General features: G+C 44.7%; 1 protein-coding gene across 2 annotated transcripts in view; it reads left to right on the top strand.

Annotated features, from left to right (window-relative positions):
* Positions 1-2832: 2832 nt before the first annotated feature.
* Positions 2833-20889, top strand: part of Smim14 (small integral membrane protein 14) — a 43479-nt gene continuing 25422 nt past the window's right edge. Inside the window, exon 1 of one of the 2 annotated variants that reach the window (XM_021210907.2) lies at positions 2833-3476. The gene's annotated coding sequence lies outside the window, so the exon portion shown is untranslated. Of the gene's footprint in view, positions 3477-3715; positions 3920-20889 lie in introns of those variants that run through there. The other variant, XM_029545401.1, reaches the window with a different exon arrangement.

Below are 20889 nucleotides of genomic sequence, written 5' to 3'. Positions count from 1 at the left end.
AAACTAAGAATAGGTGGGGTCTAGGGAGGGAAGAGCCTGAGATAATCATTCTTGGAAATTAGGGTGAGGTCTGCCCCTACTGATAACAAAAAGGTCGCCAGGTCATTAACATCTACTTTCAGCTTTCTGGATGGATGCAGGTATTTGATTTTAATGAAAATATGTTGGATTTTGGTTTTTTGTTTTGTTTTGTTTTGGTTTTTTTTTTTTTTTGGTTTTTTTCAAGACAGGGTTTCTCTGTATAGCCCTGGCTGTCCTGGAACTCACTTTGTAGACCAGGCTGGCCTCAAACTCAGATATCCCCCTGACTCTGCCTCCCGAGTGCTGGGATTAAAGGCGTGCGCCACCACACCCAGCAGAAAATATGTTGTATTTTAACATTGGTAGTGGTGTAAAATTCTGAGCCCAAAAATGATCTTGAAACTATCGAACTGAAAGGGCAGAATTAGATGTCAATTATACCTCAATAAGGATGTTAAAATAAGAATTCTTAGAAAATTAATTTCCAGTAAATCTGAAATGAATTGGACAATATACATATGCTTAGGTAAATGAAAAATGTGATAAATGAATATGGTGTCACCTGAAGAAAACAAGATATGTAAGAATAAACAAATATTTATGTAAAATATTCTTGCATAAGGCAGCAGTGATAACAGTGTAATGTTTGTAACCTATCAATAGTTGAAATAAACATTTCTGGGCATGGTGTGCTGAAAGACCCACAATGTGAGGACTCCCCCATGTTCTGACTCAGGAGAGGCTACACCCCAAATCACTCACGAGAAATGGTCTTGATGCAAACTGCATGAGGATTTTTATTCCAAGAGCGCTCTGGGACCCACAATCGTACGCCACGCAGGGGTAGAGGATCATGGGCCATGAGTAGCCATTTGAGGGGGGTATTTAAAGGAAGAAACCACAACTCAAGGGGGTGGGGAGAGCATTGTTGGAAATACCAAAAATACCAATTAAAAGCCACGAGGAATTGCAAAGTCACAAGGACAAGCATTTTTGCATAGCAGGTTCCAGGAGTGGTCAGGGTGACTTTCTTTGAAAGAACCCAGGGGGCAGGTGGGTGGAGGAATGTCGCTGTTTTATGATTAGCATGCCTTGGGGCATTGAGTCACAAAGGTCACATTATCAAGCCTGGGCCTAAAGGCCTAGAATTTATGTTTTTATGTTTCACTTTTTCATGCAAGCCTTTAACCCCAGCCCCTGAAGGCAGAGGCTGGTAGATCTCTAAGTTCCAGGCCACCCTGGTCTACAGAATGAGTTCCAGGACAGCCAGGGCTTCAGAGAGAAACCTTGTCTCAGAAAAAGAAAGAAATGTCAAGAGCATTCAATAGGATGGGAACAATTACAGATGCCATCTTGGGCCCTAGAGAGATGGCTCAGAGTTTGAAAGCACTGGCTGCTCTTCCAGAGGACCTGGTTTCAATTTCCAGCACCCACATGACGGCTCAAAACTGTCTTGTGGCTCCAGTTCTAGTGGGATCTGACACTCTCACACAGACATACATGCAGGCAAAACCAATGCACATGGAAGTAAAAATAAATTACATAAAATGCTGTCTTCATAAAGTGCTAGTATTACATGAAAAAGGATAGTGTCACTTGGTTGATGTAGAATCTCTGAAAATATTTCATGCAGACGTCAAAGGAAACAAGTGGTGACTTTAAGGGATAAAATAAAAATAACGCATACAAGTGGATTACAAGTTGGGAAGTCAGGTCCGTGGTGTTGTATTTGCTTGGCAAGTGGACATCGATTTTTCTTTTTCTTTTCTTTCTTTTTCTTTTTTTGGTTTTTCGAGACAGGGTTTCCCTGTGTATCCCTGGCTGTCCTGGAACTCTGTGGACCAGGGAGCCTCAAACTCAAGAGATCCAGATCTTTCCTCCCTTGTGCTGGGATTAAGGAGGTGTGTCATCACTTCCCCAGGGCAGTTTTGTTTTTCTCAGCTCAGCCACTGAGAATCATGAAGGTTTCTTTCTTCTTTTTTAAATATGGGGTGTTTCTTCACTGAAATTTTGTAGTTACAGTGTGTACCAAGGAAGACTACGCTCCCGTGCTCGTTTTCGCTGGTCGGGTTTTCTTTTTTTTTCTAACTTGTAACTTTACCAAAGAGTGCAGGCCTTACTTACCTCAGTAGAACACGGATTTTGAACCACGTAGCCACAGACAGACTGTGCAGCAGCACGGTTTTAAAGGGGTTTGTTTTGCTTTGTTGTTGTCAGATTGTTAAAATATTAGGGAAGAAAATGAAATTCTAAGCGGATGTTTTCTGACGTTCACTTTTTTTTTGTCCAGACTTTAGATTCGCAGGATAATTTTTTCTTGTATGCTTAGTTTCGTCCAGAGCTCCTTGAGGTCACTGGATACATCTGCAGAATTAAGGCTTCCACAGCTGCTTCCAGAGACGCTCTTTTTGCTTATCAGGCCCCACCCTTCAATTTACTGGCATTTCCCGACCTTTCTTACGTAGGCATCAAGCTGTCTTTGGATTGTCCGAAATAGTGCTTCCTAGCCCAACAAAGGTGTGCTGCAACCTCCTTTGGCCACATTCCCTCCCTCACCAGGAAGGCAAACCCATGTCTAGGCTCCCCTCACTTAAAAAAAAAAAAAAGCAACAACAACAAAAAGCAGGCATATTCTATGCTGCATTGGCTGGGCTCAAATTCACACACTCCCCCAGGGTTTCTCTGTGTAGCCCTGGCTGTCCTGGAACTCGCTCCGCTCCGTAAACCAGCCTGTCTCGAGTGCTGTTGAGCCATCACATCTGGCTTCTAACATCTCTCTTTTCACGTTAAGGTTGAACTTAATTTAAAATCCGAACGTCCTCAGGATCACTCACTCACCCCTCCCCACCCCCAGCTGACACGCTTCTGCGATCTTGGAGTTCCGATTTTTCACGTGTGCCTGCTGATGAACCCCCACCGCCACCTCTGCAGGTAGACCGGGTCTCAGGGTCATCAATTCGTGCGCCCGCCCCTCCGCCTAACTACGCCTAAACGCCGCGGTGGACTGAAGCCATTCCCTCGGCAAACAGACACACACGTCACACGATCATGACCACGGAAGACAACACGGAGGCGACGTGGGGCAACTCAACAGCCCGAGCTCCCTCCCTTCCACCGTGGAGCAACCCCACCCCGCCACACCGGAACTGCCTCCTCCGCGCCCGGCGCGCCCACGCACGTCAGCGCCGGAGCTGCGGGAGCCGCCCCCCTCCGACGCAGGTGGCCCGCGCGACACGCGCATGCTCCCTAGGTAGGGTCACGAGAGGCTCGGGGCGCAACAATCTGTTGCGCCGCCCTCGGGGAGCCGGCAGATCCGGGTCTCGTGGCTAAGAGTGACGTGGTCTATCGAATCCAAACAGAGGGGAGGAGGCCGGCGGCCAGCAGCAGCGGCAGCGACAGCGGTGTCCGGAACGCTCCCGGCCGCCACCCTCCCCGCCCGCCGCTGGTTTGGGCGGGTGAGTGTCCCCCTCCTGGCCCACCGCCCTCCTCGGCGACCCTCTTCGCGTCGCCACTTCTGTGGCCGCGCGCTCCCGGGGACCGCTGCGGCGGAGCGGGCGCCTCTGGCTGGGCGCTGCACCCGGGGAGCCCGCAGCCGCTGGCCCGGCAGCCTGCAGCGGGGCTGCACAGGCACCCGCAGTCCGGATGCTTTCACTTTTAGGGCCACATAGGCGGCGCGGGCGTGCAGGGGGTTAGGGACAGTCACCCCGAAAGCCGGGCGGTGGCGTTTGCCTGGTGGGTTCTATGAAGTCACCCGGACGCGGCCCTTTTGTTGTGGTGTGCTGGTAGCTGCCATCCTGAAAGCCAGAGCTCTTCTTTTAGCCTCCATTGTGTTGCGGATTTAAAGGATTCCCCTTTTCTGTTGGTTCAGTACGTGAAGCCGAGGCTGACAATGGAGCAGGTAGCAGCACCGTTATCGGAAGGAATGCAGGGCAACAGCCTGGCAGTGGTTTGAGATCCGTGTCGCTGCTTAAAGCCGAAGTTTTCCGAAGTGGCTGCTTAAACGTTAGGATGTTAGCCAAGATGATACTTGCTAACTGTAGCGAGGCGGCAGGATGCTTTTAGTTGCCCCAGTTGGAAAAACCGATGATGCGGCCTTAGTAATGGAATGCCCTGGGTTTACATTTGGAGCGCCTGATGAGCATCAGGAAGCACTTATAATACCTGCTTGTGTGGAAGACACCCTCCCGATTTTGTGTTGTATCAGTTGGCAGCTATTCGTACCAGAATTTGGAAAAACCTACAGTTCCCCAAGGGTTCTGGTCTGGGGACGCTCGCTTCCCTGTGTCTGCTGTGGAGGTTAGGGGAAGCAGCTGAGTGCTCCTGCTTCAGGTGACTCCCTGCTCGCGCAGATTCCTTCAGTGTAGCCGCCCACCCTTTTGCCCTCCGCACTCAGACCAGAAAACCAAGCCTGGATGTTCCATCGTGGTTTCGAAAAGGGACATTTCCCCCTCTCCAAGATACTTAAAAGTGTTTCTGTGGAAAGCAGCAGGAAAGAACGAGGAAAACAGATTGGTTGCTTTCCATCAAGCCTGGGAATAATTCTTAGGAATTTAGACCCCTATCTTTGAAGGGTGTGCCCTTGGGCAGTAACGGGCTCTTATCAAATCTTTTCCCCCTGTGTAGGTCATGGATTTCCCCGTCCCCCTTTTTTTCTACCATACTTGGAATCCTGATGATATAGACAAAAGGAGAATTTTCTTTTTGCACTTCCCCCTTTTCGGATTAAAAAAAAAAACAAAACAACCCAACCCACCCTTTTTACTATCCTAAAACAATATTTTTTGTTTTGTGAGATGTTTTTGTAGTGATTGGAGGAGATGTTTTTAGAATTACTCGAGGAGAAAAGAATGATAATAGTGCCTCTCCTCTTGCTGGAATGTTAGTTCATATCCTTCAAGATGCTTTTGCAACTGCTTCATAAAAATATGGTATCGTACTACATTTGTTTTTTAAAATTTATTTATTTTATTTATTGTGTATAGGTACTTTGCCTATATGTATGTTTGTGCACCTTGTGCATTCCTGGGTGCCCAAGGGGGTGGTGGATCTCTGGGATTGAAGTTACAGAGGATTATGAGTGGCTGTGTTGCTGGGAACCAAACCCAGGTCCTCTGAAAGAGTAGTTCGTGCTGTAATCTCTGAGCCACCCCTCGCTGTGGCTTTACATACTGATACTTTTTTTTTTTTTTTTGAGGAATGTATGTATGTATTTGCAGCTATGGCCTATGGGCCTTTTAGGGTGAAATTCCACCATGTTGGAAGAGCCATAGCTATTAAAGCCATGGCGTGGAAAGTTTCCCCCCATGTCTCTATTGGTGATACTGTGAGACTTAGTAAAACAGCCACTGAATGGCATGTAGGCTTACTGGGCTTGTTAAACAGCCCAGGCGGCAAGTGCAATGTGAAATGTTAGTGAGGTTTTTTGTATCTAATGACTCCACAGGTAAGTTCAGGTTTAACCCTTAGTTATACTGTATTCCAAATGCAGGCACCTGTTACCAACCCCATCCATAAGAGTCTGGAGGAATCTACTTTGCATAGCATACTTAATTACTTTTTTAGCTTTGGGCTTTAGGTATGTGCCATCTGTTACAGGTTTTTTATTGTTTGGTTTTTAACCCCTGATACCAAAGGCGCCTATCTAGAAACGAAATGCCCTCTTCACCCCAACTTCAAAGGCTAAGTACCGTGAAGTAGCCTAAGTCTGCTAATGCCACTTTGGGCTGATGTCTCATAAGCGTCCCTAAGACCTGTAAGTGTCTTTTGTTGTTCATCATCTCCTGAGTAATTCCAGATGGTTAGTACTCTCTGTGGCTTGGTTCTTGTTCTTTAATTTTTACAAGTCTTTACGATTTATTTTTTTTGTGTGTGTATGTCTATATCTAATGTGCATGTGTGTGTGTGTGTGTGTGTGTGTGTGGTGTATATGTATATGTATATGTGTATGTGTGCGCATGCCAGAAGAGGGTACTGGATTCCCTAGTGCTAGATGTAAAGTAGTTACGAGTTTATGATCCACCAGGCAAGGGTACTAGGAACCAAACTGGGGTCCCCTCAACAAGAAGCAAGTGCTCTTAATGATGGAGCTATCTCTGCAGCCCCTTTAATTAGAAGAGATTACAGCACTCAGTGTGCACTCCGTTGCCGTCCCTGGTGCTTACCGCCCTTGCTAGACTACCACAGTCTCTTATGTGGTCAACTGAAGTAATTTCCTGGCCTGTCTCCAACTTTGGCAACTTACTTACAGTGCATCCCTCATGTCACGGCCTAAGTTTCCTCAAATTTTAGTTTAGGTGCTTGCCCACTCACTTGGGCGCTCTCTCTCTCTCTCTCTCTCTCTCTCTCTCTCTCTCTCTCTCACACACACACACACACACACACACACACACACACAGTTGATTGAAAGGCTCCCATTCAGGATAAAACCCTGGCCTGGCATGGTGACAGAATCCTTTAATTCCCAGCACTCCTGTGAGGCAGAGGCAAGCAGGTGTTGTCGTGAGTTGGAGGTCAGCCTTTGAGTAGTAGGTTTGTTAGCCACTTCCTACCTAACCCTGTACGATGGAGCCTGGCACATCCTTGGATTCTTGGTTTTCATCTCTTTCTGTCGTGTCTGAATCTACTAGCATCTGAACTACTGCCTGAAGACCTTTGCTCTTCCTGTACCCCTGGGCTCCAGTATTCTCCAAGTCTGCCTTGGCCAGTTCATTTTTGTCATTCGAGTTGCAGTTCAGATGTTGTTGGCTTTTCAAAGGAATCACCTCATTTCTCTATTCTTGTTATCTTACAGCGTTAACCACTAGCTGGATTGCCTTAATTTAATTGTTTTATGCTTCTTACGCTGGCAGTTCTTCAGAAAGGCCTAATAGGAACGCTGTGACTGTTGCTGGATGAATGAATTTGTGGACGTTTCTGTGTTCCTCCTCCTCCTCAGGCCTGTTCTTTTCTCAGAAAACTAATTTTCAGCAGCTTCTTATAGAACAGTCTTAATTCTGTTTAATGATCTTTGGCGTTTGTGCCAAAGAGCATCATTCTACTTTAGACCTGTGGAACCTTGGAGAAGTGGGTTTCCCAGAGTCCGTGTCCTTCCCAACCCACTTTTTTTTTTGTGGTGCTGCAAATTGAACCCAACCCTTGTACATGGTAGGCAAGTGCGCCTTCCCATTGAGTTACACCCCAGATCTTGGCTGTACCTTTTGTTATTTTTTGAGGTGGGGTTTTATGCAGCCTAGGCTGGCCATCTTGAACTTCTGCCCTTACTTCCACTAGGCTTTGGGGGTTTTGAGGCGGTGTCTCGGCTCCATAGCTTGGGCTGGCCTTGGTTAACTGGAGGTCTTCCTGTTTCTCCCCCAGAGGCTTCCCCAGTGTAATTACAGACAGGAGCCACCACACCCAGCTCCAAATTTGCACTTTCAACAAACCCTTTGGGTGATTTTGTTGTCCATTAAAGTTTGAGAATGTTCCTTGGTTTTTAGTGTCTCCTTTTCAGAAGATAGCTCCTTTATAGTGGTCCTGATTTGGGGTGCGTTAGACAAGGTTACTATGCTAAATATTACTTTTTTTTTTTTTTTCATGTAGCTACAGAGCAGTCTACCCACATCTTATAATGAAGACACTGAGACATGTGAGTGGCTCACCCCAAGCCTGTGCTTCCTCAGGGTGTCTTACTCCTGTGAGCAAGGGCACTTAGAACTATGCACACTACTTTCAATAAGCCGGGCTATTTTTTATTATGTACTTGTTTTTATTTTCTGCATATGGGTGGTTTGCCTGCACGCATGTGCACCACATACATGCAGTATTCACAGAGGTCAAAGACTACGTTTGATTTCCTGGAACTGAAGTTGTTGTCTACTGTGTGAGTATTGGGTCCTCTAGAAAAGTGGCCAGGGCTCTTAACTGATGAACCATCTCTCCAGCCCTAAGGTTTTTTGTTTTTTTGTTTTTTAAAGGTAACTTCAGTTTTTTTTTTTTTTTTTTTTTTTTAAGATTAATAAATCTTTATGGATGTGAGTACACTGTAGCTATCTTCAGACATACCAGAAGAGAGCATCAGATCCCATTAATAGATAGATGGCTGTGAGCCACAATGTGGTTGCTGGGAATTGAACTCAGGACCTCTGGAAGAGCAGTCAGTGCTCTTAACCACTGAACCATCTCTCCAGCCCCAGCCCTAAGCTTTTAGTTGAGGACAAAATAGTGTTTTCTGTCTATGTGAAAGATTTTCTTTTGAAAAAGAAAATGTTGATGTTTTATTGTTCAAAGTTACAGAATTAGGAGACCATTTTGAGAAATACTCTAAGCATTCCTATTTTTGGCTACTCAGGATGCTGAGGGAGGAAGACCGTTTGAGACCAATGTGGGCAGCTTAGTGAGGCCTTATTTCCAACAAAACAATCAGCAGCAGTGACCACAAAGAAACCTCTAAAACCTTCCAGGTCCTCTCTGCTCTGAGAGCCTACCTGGTTAGCACTAAGTAAGTTCCGGGATATTTTCCTCCTCTTTCTTTATGTTTCTCCTGTCAAAAAGATACCCTTGTTGATGAGTCATTTGTTTCTACATCTGTTGGTGTGAGTGCCTTACTCTCTGGACTGCATTAGGATAAGCATAAACTGCAGAGAATTCTCAGGGCAAGACCACTTTGCAAATGAGGGAGAAGATACATGTGATTGTGCATTCACATCTGTGACTTCAACACAGACAAGGACTACTGTTTAGCCTTCTGTCCTCTTTTAGCCTCGCTCTTTCTGTGGAGACTTAGGTCACCAGCTCTCGCCTTACTTGGGGGCCTTGGGCTTCTATTAATAGCCCTGTATTTCTCCCTCAACTTCATCTGCCCGTTACCAGTTACAATGGGCAGTGATGTTTAAGACCAGTGGCTGGGCTGTATGCTCTCTGAAGTACTTGCCTTCCCCTGTCCATGGTTTTTTAATTATTACTTTTTATTTTATGGGTGTGGATGTTTGCCTTCGTGTATGTCTGTGCACCATGTAAGTGCCTGGTGCCTGAGGAGGGCAGAAGAAGGCATCGGATCCCCTGGAGCTGGAGTTATTGATGGTTGTGGAGCACTGTGTGGATGCTGGGAACCAAAACTGGGTCCTCTGGAAAAAGCAGCCAGTGCTTTTAACCCCAGAGAGGTCTCTCCAGACTGAGAAAGGGTCTCAGTGTAGGCCATGGTAGCCTGTTAACTCTTCCCTTTTCTGTTAGTGATGGGAATTGAACCTGTGGCCTCTTACAAGTTATACAAAGACTATCCTGTTAAGCTACAACCTACACCCCACTAAACATGGTTTTAATAGGCTTTATGTTATAAAATATTTTGAATAACCAAAAAAAATTTTTTTGAATAAAAATCACTTGAAGTTTTCAGTTATCTGGGCATGAAAATAGTTACCATGCTTATAAATACCATGAAGAACCATGTTTAGTTAACTCAAACTGAAGAATTACAGTAACCAGTTTAGTTATAAAATAAGCCATAGCAGGGTGTCATGGTATACCTTTAGTCTCAGCACTTAGGTGGCAGAGAAAGGCAGATCTGCCTGAGTTTGAGGCCAGATTGATCTGCATAGTGAATTCCATGCTAGCCAACCAGAACTACACAGTAAGAGTGAAAAAAAATGGTAATAGCAGGCAGTGGCTGACCCATTTAATCCCAGGATTTAGGAGGTAGAAGCAGGTGGATCTCTGAATTAAAGGCCAGCCTGGTCTACAGAGGGAGCTCCAGGACAGCCAGGGCTACACAGAGAAACCCTGTCTCGAAAAGCCAAAAAAAAAAAAAAAAAAAAAAAAAAAAAAGTAATAGTAAATTAATAAATATAAAACTCTTTCGTGACTCAAAATGAAATTAGTAGTAGTTCAGAAAATATAGGCAGTTTGCATGAACTTGGCAGTGGCTAGAAGAATCTGTAACCATTTGTATTAGAGCTGCCTCTGAGGAGGGGCTTGACCTTGAATTTGGGTTTTTCCTGGGGTGGCAGGATGAGGTATTTGGAAACTATAATTTGAAATATATATAGTTTTAAAATAGTCAACTCTGAAAACATGTATATTTTTCAAAACTAACCAACATTTAGGTGTATCATAGTGCTTATACAAACATTTAATAACATTTTCAATGGCACTGCTTTTATTTTGGAGAAAGTTTCCCCTGTTACTTATTTTCATACTGGATTTTCAGTTCCCTTTTTGCTTTTTAAAAATTGCAGTCAAAACACAGATGCCTCAGCTTTGGGTAACTGCAGAGCAGAGCCGCTTTATGCTCGTTGACCCCATCGAACTGTCAGAACTTCCAAATTTTCACACACCTAAAGGTGCTTCTAATCAGGCTGCGGGGTGGGGGGTGGGGGGGGCGGGGTGGGGGGTGGGGGGTGGAAGCACCTCCAAGGCGTACATTCCAGAGCTCTAGAGGTCAGTGCTTTGGTGCCTGTTGGGTGGTTGGTTGGTTGGGTGGTTGATTGTTTTAGACAGGGTCTATGTAACCCAGAGTATCCTGGAACTCATAGCTCATCAATGTCTGCCATCACCACTCATCAGCTGCCATTGCATTTGATAGAGCTCACTATTTCAGAGCTCATCTATAAATTGTAACACAGCTATTAAAAGCTACTGTATTAGCACTTATATATAACATATTCACTGTAATTGCAGATGGCTAGTGTGGATTTTTTTTTTTTTAATCTGTTGACATTTTTTCTTTGGAATGTGACTAGTTCTATCCCCTCGCCCTCTGTATGTGTGTGTATTGCTGAGAACTGGCCTAGGGCTTTGTGCATGCCAGGCAAGTGTGACCTATAGCTATGCTCCCCAAGGTTGAAAATACTCTTAAGAAGAAATTTTAGGAACTATTTTCAGAATTGGAAACTTTAATGATAGTGAATATAGTTTAGTTGAAACATTTATTTGGCCATTTATGGTAAATTTTACTCTGTACCTTGACCAGGTAAAGAGATTCTTTGAGATAGTACAGGAGTAAAGTATAGCTGAGAAAAGACAAGAAGTCACTGGGGCTTCAGGGTAGGTAGACATCTTCCTTCCCTTCCCCCCTGTGCAGAATAATACCCAACGTCCCCAGGGGAATGGAAGCAGTTTAAGGCAGTTTACTGCTAAGGGTTGAAGATGCCTTCTGTTGAGTTGGCCTTTGGCATTTTCAGGACTCTTAAAACTTGTCATGTGATCCTCTCACTCTCCTTCACAGCGAAGAATAGTTTGAGTTATCAGTCCTGTTTTATAGATAAACCAGAGTCACAGAGGCTAAGTGGTTTATCCCGTTTGGTAATGCTAATAACTTGAAATCCTTTAAGACATTTTATGAGCTAATCCCTTGATGACTTGGTAAGCTGTCTAAAGTGATTCTTGGAATATGAATCAATTATTGGTAAGGATTAAAAAAAAAAATGCTTAATTAGAAAAGGCATGCCAGGTGGCGCCCTTTAATCCCAGCAGAGGTGGGCAGACTTCTGAGAGTTCGAGGCCAGCCTAGTCTACAGACTTGCAAGACAGTCAGAGGTGTACAAAGAAACCCTGACTCCAAAAACAAACAAACAAACAAAAAGACCCTAAAGAAAAGGCAGTGCTGAAAACATAGTATTCTCCAGGTTGCCTGTGTTTCCTCAAGAAGTGTGTCTGGAACCTTAACTTTGGGAAGAGAATATCAGGAGGAAGACTGACACCCTTGTAAGGAAACCTGGTGTGGCGGCACATAGCTGCAATCCGTTACATTGCAGGCAAAGGACGATCAGCAGGTCAAGAAAGGCTTCCCTCTGTTATGGAGGTCAGTTCAAGGCTATCCTGAGGTGCATGAGACCCCTGTCTTAGCACCTCTTCCCTCCTCCTTCCCCAGGACAAGGCCTTAGAGAGAAGCTTGCAGCTCCTGTCTTACAGACATAGCCATTGCCATGAGAAAGACTTAGCCTCTGAAGTGTGAGCAGTTTTGTTTCTGTAAGCTCCCCGGCTGTGCACTTGCTGTAGCAGCTCAAACTTGCTCAGAGTGAACTGGAAGTAAGGGTAGGACTTGAGCAACCCTCTAGATGCGGAATAGCTGTGCCCCTGTCCAGCGCATAGAAACCAGAGTTTTTAAATAGTGCCTTAGGAAGCTTATGTGTTCACAGATGTAATTTTGCAAGGTGATTTGGCTGAGGGCTGAGGAGAGAGCTGGAGATAAACCTCATTCTTAGAGAACACCTCGCTGAGTAGTCCTGTGGAGAGGAGTGAGAAGGCTTGGCTATGTTTGGGAGAGAACACGGGTATGGCCGGCCAGACCTTTCATTTGTTTTGTGCTGGGCATTGGATGTGAAGCTGCCTTTGATGAGGATGTGGGTAGTCAGGCACCACTTACAGAGAATCCCAACCGCACTTTGGAAAGTATGAGACTGTCCCTCCCAAAAAACCAGCTGGCCAGAGTTCAGGAGGTTGGGGGCAAAAGGACTGAAAGCATCCTGGTGCTCACAGGCTCCAGAGGACCAAGGATAGCATGTTCTGTGGAAGGCTGCCCTCCTGTGGAAGCCTTCCCTTCACAGACAACAGGAAATCCTGGTAGCTGCACACTGCCCGGCCCAGGTTCATAGCTGTAGAACACTTTGCCTGAGGATGAGTCATATCCTGAGTCTGACCCTGCTTAGATGACATTCAGTCATTCAGGAGTGGGCCCCATGCTTGGCACGCACCGAACGGCATTCCCAACCTTGTGGCATGTAGGTAAGCTTTCGGGCTTCAGATTTTTCTTCCTATATAGGAGTTTTGTTTATGTGTGTGTATTGTGTAGGTGTGTGCAGGTGGATGCAGGAGCTCCCAGAGGCTAGAACAGCATGTCAGATCCCATGGAGGTAAAAGTTATGAGCCACCTGATCTGGGAGCTAGCAATTGACCTGGGTCCTTTGGAAGGGCAGCGTGTGTGCTTAACCACTAAGCCCACTTCCCAAGTCCTAGACTTTGTTTGTTTTTGCTTTTCAAGACATGGTTTCACTGTGTAGCTCTGGCTGTCCTGGCACTCAATCTTTAGACCCAGCTAGCCTCAAACTCACAGAGATCCCCCTGCCTCTGCCTCCTGACTACTGGGATCAAAGGTATGCACCTGCACTGCCTGCTGACTTTTTTAAAAATTCCATGTTTTGGAGGGATCTGGGGGTGAGCATGAGCACAGTGACGCCTCTGAGGAGGTCAGAGGACAATGTCTGTCTGTCTTCTCCAGTGTGGGTCTGAGAGTCAGACTCAGATTGTCGGTGTTGGCAGCAGGCGCCTTTACCCACTGAGGAATCTGAGCCAGGACTTCAGACTTGTGACTTGATACAGGAGTGTTGGGAGGGCTACTAGATTAGTCTAACGTGTTTTATATTTGAGAAGGGCATGGATTTTGTGAATTTTGAGAGTTGGCAGAGGTAAAGTGCTATAGTCTGAATATGTTGAAGTTTTAATCACAAGTGTAATGGGCCAAGGAGGAAAGGCTTTTGGGAGGTAAGTAGATAATGAGGGCAAAGAGCCTTGGAAGTGTGGTTAGTGTCCTTGTAAAAGGGGCCCATAGCATGTCCTTTCTTGCCATTTAATAATGCAGTGAGGCCGGGCATGGTGGTGCATGTCTTTAATCCCAGCACTTGGGAGCCAGAGGCAGGTGAATTTCTTGAGTTCCAGGCCAGCCTGGTCTACAGAGTTAGTTCTAGGACAGCCAGGACTACACAGAGAAATCCTGTCTAAAAAAAAAAAAGAAAGAAAGAAAGTAAGAAAGTAGTGAGAATACACCATTGATGTCCAGACACCAAGGCCACCACCTACATAGCCTACACATACAAACAAACCTACATATAAAATAAAAAGTACGCATTTTTTAAATAGTTACCCTAGTCGGAATGGGCTAGAAGGAAAGTCCCCTCAGGACTCTGTGCCTGTGTGTGTGTGTGTGTGTGTGTGTGTGTGTGTGTGTGTGTGAGTATTTTGATCTTTTTACTGCGGTTGGACCAGCATGTTTATTTGCAGTTATTTGTGTGTTAGTATGAGATTGCATTGTGTTAAGAAATATTAGTATTTCAGCTCTTAGAGTTGGGGGCTGCCTGTTGATTCTTCTGTATCTTTCTGCAAGCTTTTTTGCCTGTTCTTAGAGTCCCTAAGGATTTGTTAGCTAAATCATTTTCAGGAAAGGAGAAATGAGAAAAGACATAGGCTTGAATGCTTCCTCTGCATCTTGTGTCTTTTTGAGCAAGCCACCGAAACTCTCAGGACCTTAGTTCCTTCCTCTTTATTTTAGTTTCTCTCTCTCTCTCTTTTCCTTTCTTCCTTTCTTCCCTCTTTTCATTCATTCATCCATACATCCATCCATTCATTCATTAAAGTCAGGGTCTTCCTGTGTAGCCGTGGCTGGCCTGGAAATCACTTATGTAGCCCAGGTTGGTTACATTATAGGTACGAGGCACCATACCCAGCAAGTTCTTTGTTTAAATAAGTAGGTGAGGGCCTGGGGCCACAATTTAATTAATAGAGCTCTTGCCTAGCATACATGAGGCCCTAGATGTATGCTCAGCACTATACAAACCAAGGCCTTGCGGTCCATGACTTTAATCCCAATAATCTCAGCACTTGGGAGGAGGAGGCAAAGGGTCAGATGCTCAGGGCTAGCCCTCTGATATCAGCACTCAGGAGGCAGAGGCAGAGGCAGGGAGATCTCTGAGTTTGAGACCAGCCTGGCATACACATAGTGAGACCCAGTCTTAAAAACAAAAGTACAAGCAGGAGAGAGTTGCTGTCCCCCAAGGCTGTGATAGGACCACTGTACACGTGCCATTTGTTGGCTATATACTTGAAAACTTGTATTGTCTACAGTGAGCCATGCTGCACAGTGCTCACTAGCACAGCACTCCTAAGTGCCATGCTCTGCTATTCCTTTACACTCTCATAGGCCACTTGCCTCTATGCAGCTGGATAGTTACTGTCCGTCCATCTGCTTTGCTTTCTACCCTTTGAACGATACTGCTCTGTCTGAAGCTCTGGGTCTTTCTGGTTTTGTTTGTTTGTTTGTTTGTTTTTAAAAAGAAAGACTCCACGTAGTCCAGGCTATCCTGGAACTTGCTGTGTAGACTATACTGGCCTCAAACCCAATATAGATCCAACCACCTCTGCTTCTCTGGGATTAAAGGTATACACCAATACTACCCCTTGTTCTTGGTCTCTTAAAAATGCTGTAATATAATGTAATGCACCTTTAGTCTCAACTCTTGGGAGGCAGAGACAGGCAGATCTATGTGAGTTCAAGGCCAGCCCAGTCTACAGAGTGCGGTCCAGGATAGCCAGGGCTACACAGAGAAATCGTGTCTAGAAAAAAAAAAAAAAGAGGTAAGAATATGCCTTGTTGTTTTTGTGTCTTTGTTTTTCTGTGTTTATCTATGTCTATGTCTAAGTTAGGACAACCTGTGGGAGACAGGTTTTGGGGATTGAATCCTGGTTGTCAGGCTTGTTGACAAAGGGGTTTAACTGCTAAGCCACCCTATGGCCCAGAGAGAACTTTTTTCACTGACCATACTGTTTGCAGTATTTCAGGAAATTGTAATTACAATTGGTTGCTGTGATAAGAGTTAGGGAATCTTAACTCCTAGGTGAAAGGTAACTGATTTCTCAGGTATATAATGGGTTTATTTCCACAGTAAGGGAAATGTTTTTGTTACAGCTCTAGTGGTTTTAAACAGTAGCGGACCAGCTTCAGCCTGACTATATCTTTCCTTGCCTGTTTCCCAGCGACATTCAAATGTTGCTCAGAAATGTATCCTTAGATAACGGGAAGCTTACTACTAGCTGTCTAATTTTCGTAGCATTATGAAGTTGTCTTTATAATCTCGAAACAGCTGTAATTTGCATGACTGGTCCTATCTCGAACATGGAGACTGAGATCTCTTCTGGCATTCACAATGTGACTTCCTGTCCAAGGTTTGTGACATACGAGCTATTTGAATATGATCATTGCTTTCATACCGGAACTAGTTTTCCTCTTGAGATAGCAGTAGCTCAGGCTGTCCTCAAACTCACTGTGTAGCCAGAGATAGTCTTGGACTTGTATTTCCTGTGTGTATGCATGTGAAACCAGAAGTCCCTGAAGGTTCCTCAATCCTAGTTATATGTATGTATGTATGTATGTATGTATGCATGCATGTATGCATGTGTGTGTGTACACCCTTGGAATACGGAAGAGGTCATTGGATCCCTGGAGCTGCCTGAAATAGAAGCTGAGAACAGAGGTGCCTGTGCCAGACCCACATGTGGTCCTAACCACAGAGCCATCTCCTTCTCAGCTTCCCAGTGCTGTGCAGTGCTGGGGGTCAAGACTAGGCCTCGTAACTGCTCAGCAAGCCCTCTTCCCACTGAGCTGCATCCCCAGCCTAGTTTCCTGTTCTCCTTATGGAGCAGGCCTAGAACTTGCTTGAACACAGAGATCTATCTGTCTCTGCTTCCCAAGTGCTGGTGTTTTAGGCAGGGTCTCACCCCATGCTTCTAGCTGGCTTGATGATCAAGTTTGAGCCCCAGAACCTTTGTAAAAGAATTTGGATACACTGGTACACGTCCATGATCTCAATACTCCTGAGGCAGATGGCAGGTAAGAGAATCTCCGACCTAGAAGTTTACAGGCTAACAATCCTCGAGTACAGAGTGTGACATAAATTGGAGATTCTGCCTCAAAACAAGATGGGGCTCAATGCAAACATATTAGAAAATTCCAGAACTGACTGGTTTTGCTAGTCACATAGTGTACATCATTGGGGCAGTTGTATGTCTGAGCCACAGCTCAGTGTTTTTCCCCCATTCAGAACAGCACAATTCGACGTCACCCCTTCCTTTCTGTCCCACCATAGATGTAGACAACAAAACAAAAACATCCCTCTAGCTTTAATCCCAGCATTTAGGAGGTTGAAGTAGGTTACCCAGGAGTATCAAGGCCATTGTGGATTTCCTGAGACCTCTCAAAAAGAAAAAAAAAATTAAAAAAAAAGAAAAAAAGAAAAAAAAGAAAAGAAAAAAGAATGGTGTGTGGAGGTGGGGGCTGGGGGTTCTCGGAGAGGTGGTGCAGCCAGTTAAGGACATTGGCTGCTCTTTCAAAGGACCTGGATTAAATTCCCAACACCCACATGGCATCTCATAGCTATCTGTAATTCCTGTTCACACAGTCATAGATGCAGGCAGAACACCAATGTATATAAAATACAAATTAGTATTTTATTTAAAAAAAAGGAAAAAAAGGAAGTATGGCCAGCGAGTGGTGCCTTTTAATCCCAGCTTTTGGGAGGCACAGGCAGGCAACTCTCTGTAGATCACTGTGTAGCCCTGGCCTAGGATTTGCTCTGCAGACCAGGCTGGCCTCAAACTCAGCATCCTCCTGCCTCTGCCTCTTGAGTGCTGAGATTAAAGGTGTGCAGGACCACCACCTAACTGATATAGAGTGCTTTTGTATAAACATTAACCAACAAATTTACTGATTGATTAAAGGATCGGACAATTTAACCTGCTCAGTGCAAGAAACATGAGATGTGCTTGTCCCTGGGAACAAGGGTGCCAGTAGGAGAAAGAACGTCCTTCTAGGGGTTGTGCTATAGCTCAGTAGGAGAGTTCAGAATACAAGTCTCTGGGCTTAGTCCACAAGAAAAATAGGGAACTGGAGAGATGAATCGGAAGTTAAAGGTGCTTGTTGCATAATCATGAAGACTGGCGTTCACATCTCAGCACCCATGTAACCAGCCTCACATTTAGTTTGTGTCTGAGGCGGGCAGAGACAAAGCTGTTGCTGTCACTTGCTGGCTTCCAGCCTCCCTGAGAAAATGCAACCCCAATTCAGGGAGAGAATACCAGAGGAAGACACCCAGTGCCCTCTTGTGGCCTCTGCACACACAAACGCACACACATACACATGTAGTCTTTAAAAATAAATTAGAATTCTTTTTTTTTTAAATTTCAAATTATTTTTTACATGTTTTATTAGATATTTTCTTTATCTACATTGTTATCCCCTTTCCTAGTTTGCCCTCTGAAATCCCCCTATCCCTTCCCCCTTACCCCTGCTCACCAACCCATCCACTCCCCCTTCCTGGCCCTGGCATTCCCCTACACTGGGGCATAGAGCCTTCACAGGACCAAGGACTTCTCCTTCCAATGATGACCAACTAAGCCATCTTCTGCTACATATGCAGCTGGAGCCATGAGTCCCACCATGTGTTTCCTTTTTTTTTTTTAAAGATTTATTTATTTATTTATTATATATAAGTACACTGTAGGTGTCTTCAGACACTCCAGAATCAGATCTTGTTACGGATGGTTNTGAGCCACCATGTGGTTGCTGGGATTTGAACTCTGGACCTTCGGAAGAGCAGTCGGGTGCTCTTACCCACTGAGCCATTTCNCCAGCCCCCCCCCCCCAACATGTGTTTTCTTTGGTTGGTGGTTTAGTCCCTGAGAACTCTGGGGTTACTGGTTAGTTCCTCCTATGGGACTGCAAACCCCTTCAGTTCCTTGGGTCCTTTCTCTAGGTCCTTCATTGGGGACCCTGTGCTCAGTCCAATGTTAGGCTACCAGCATCCACCTCTTTATTTGTCAGGCCCTGGCGGAGCCTCTCAGGAGACATCTATAACGGGTTCCTGTCAGCTAGCTCATGTTTGTATCCACAATAGTGTCTGGGTTTGGTGATTGTATATGGGATAGATCTCCAGCTGGGGCAGTCTCTGGATGATCATTCCTTCAGTCTCTGCTTCACACTTTGTCTCTGTAACTCCTCCCATGGGTATTTTGTTCCCCCTTCTAAGTTAGAAGGATCAATATAGCCAAGAGCTAGAAAGAACCCAGATGTCCTTCAACAGAGGAATGAATACAGAAAATGTACATTTACACAGTGGAGTACTACTCAGCTATTAAAAACAATGAATTCATGAAATAATTACGCAAATGGATGGAACTAGAAAATACCATCCTGAGTGAGATAACCCAGTAACAAAAGAACGTACATGGTATGCACTCACTGATAAGTGGATATTAGCCCAGAAGCTCAGAATACCCAAGATACAATTCACAAACCACATGAAACTCAAGAAGGAAGACCAAAGTGTAGAATTATTTTAAAGTTTAATTTTTTTTTTTTTTTTTTGGTTTTTCGAGACAGGGTTTCTCTGTATAGCCCTGGCTGTCCTGGAACTCACTCTGTAGACCAGCCTGACCTCGAACTCAGAAATCCACCTGCCTCTGCCTCCCAAGTGCTGGGATTAAAGGCGTGCACCACCACTGCCCGATAGCTCTGGCCATCTTGTCAGCCCCTAAAATAGAATTTGAACATACACATGTAAATTCAGAAGACACGGTTTTAAGAGACACACTCGTATCGTATCTAGAGTAACCCAGAACTCCCGTTCTGACTCACATGGGCCTTGTCTCATCTTCTCATGCAGTGGGGTCATATACCTGTTGGTACTATTCTCTCCCTCACAGTACAATGAGACATATTGTTATTTCTGTCCCCTAGGCACATAACCTATAGGCAAACAATTATAGAATGCTTTCAAATACCAAGATGGTGAGGATTTGGGCTGTTAGTTTTTATCTCTTTATAAACAAGTGTCCTTTAGTTACTAAGTGACAGGGTGGCTTAATGTGTAGGGCTTTGGTTTGTTTTAAATTTTTTAAGCAGTAATTGTATGTGAGCATGTGTATATTTGTGTGTGTGCACTCTGGTACATGTCATGGTAGAGGTCAGAGGACAGCTTGTAGGAGTCCTCTCCTTCCACCTGATGGTTCTCATCTCATGAACTCAACTCAGGTTTGGCAGCAGGCCTTTGTAGCCATCGCATCAGCCCAGCATTAAAAAAAAAAAAAAAAAAAGATGCAATTTACTTTTATTGGGATATGTGTGTGTGTGTGTGTGTGTGTGTGTGTGTGCATGCGAGCTCATGGTGTGCATGAATGTAGGTCCCCTCAGAGGCTAGAAATGGGCATGAAATCCCCTAGAGCTGGAGTTCAGCATGGGTGTTAGAAATCTACCTTGACTAATTTGAAAGAGCAGCTAGTAGTCTTAGCCACCAAACTATTTCTCTAGCCACCCAACATTTTTTTCAGCCAACATCTTTCATTCACGTGTATGTGCAGATATGAACATGTATATGAACATATATCATACCCATGTGTCAAAATATAATTTCATTCAAATAGGAAAATATATAGGAAAATAAAGGGAACTATTATCATCTGACCACTATCATTATTTCAAATACTATCCCTCTTCCCTTCCCCAGTTTAAATTCTGGCTGTGTGCGAGCCCTGCATAGTTTTTTAAAGCCTCAACCCCAAGAATTTCACATTGAACATGGAAATTTCTAGCTTCTTTCTTAAGAGGAAACTGAAAATGTCAGTGTCACCCCTCCCCCTTCCCGTGTGTGTGTGTGTGTGTGTGTGTGTGTGTGTGTGTGTGTGTGTTTGAAGACAAAGTTTCTCTGTGTAGCCTTCTCGAGCTTCCAGATTCCTCTCGGAGTAGAGAGCAAGCTTTTATTGAAGAAAGAGAATTTAGGATTGACAGAAGAAAGGTTAAATAAGAATGTATATTTTTAGAATAAAGAAAATCCAAGCTGCAGTCATGTGGGGACCTTGGAGCAGCGAGCATTTCTCTTTTTCTGCTAAGCTGATCAGACTGGCTTTGACCAGACATCCTGAACATGGAACCTTATGGCTTCAACTTCCCAAGTAGCTGGTACTACATCTTGTGCCCCAGGCCCTACTCTAAAACAAGTATTTTGAGAAGAGTCTTAATCATATAGCCCTGTCTGACCTGGTATTTGCCTAGTAGATCAGCCTGGCCTTGAGCTCCTGCTCCCTGAGATTGAGGGTATGGGCCACATCCAGTTTTCTCTTCTCTTCTCTTCTCTT

The sequence above is a fragment of the Mus pahari genome, chromosome 13 (genome assembly GCF_900095145.1).
Source record: "Mus pahari chromosome 13, PAHARI_EIJ_v1.1, whole genome shotgun sequence".
In the NCBI taxonomy this organism is placed as follows: Eukaryota; Metazoa; Chordata; class Mammalia; order Rodentia; family Muridae; genus Mus; species Mus pahari.
This window is presented reverse-complemented; position numbering and strand designations above follow the sequence as displayed.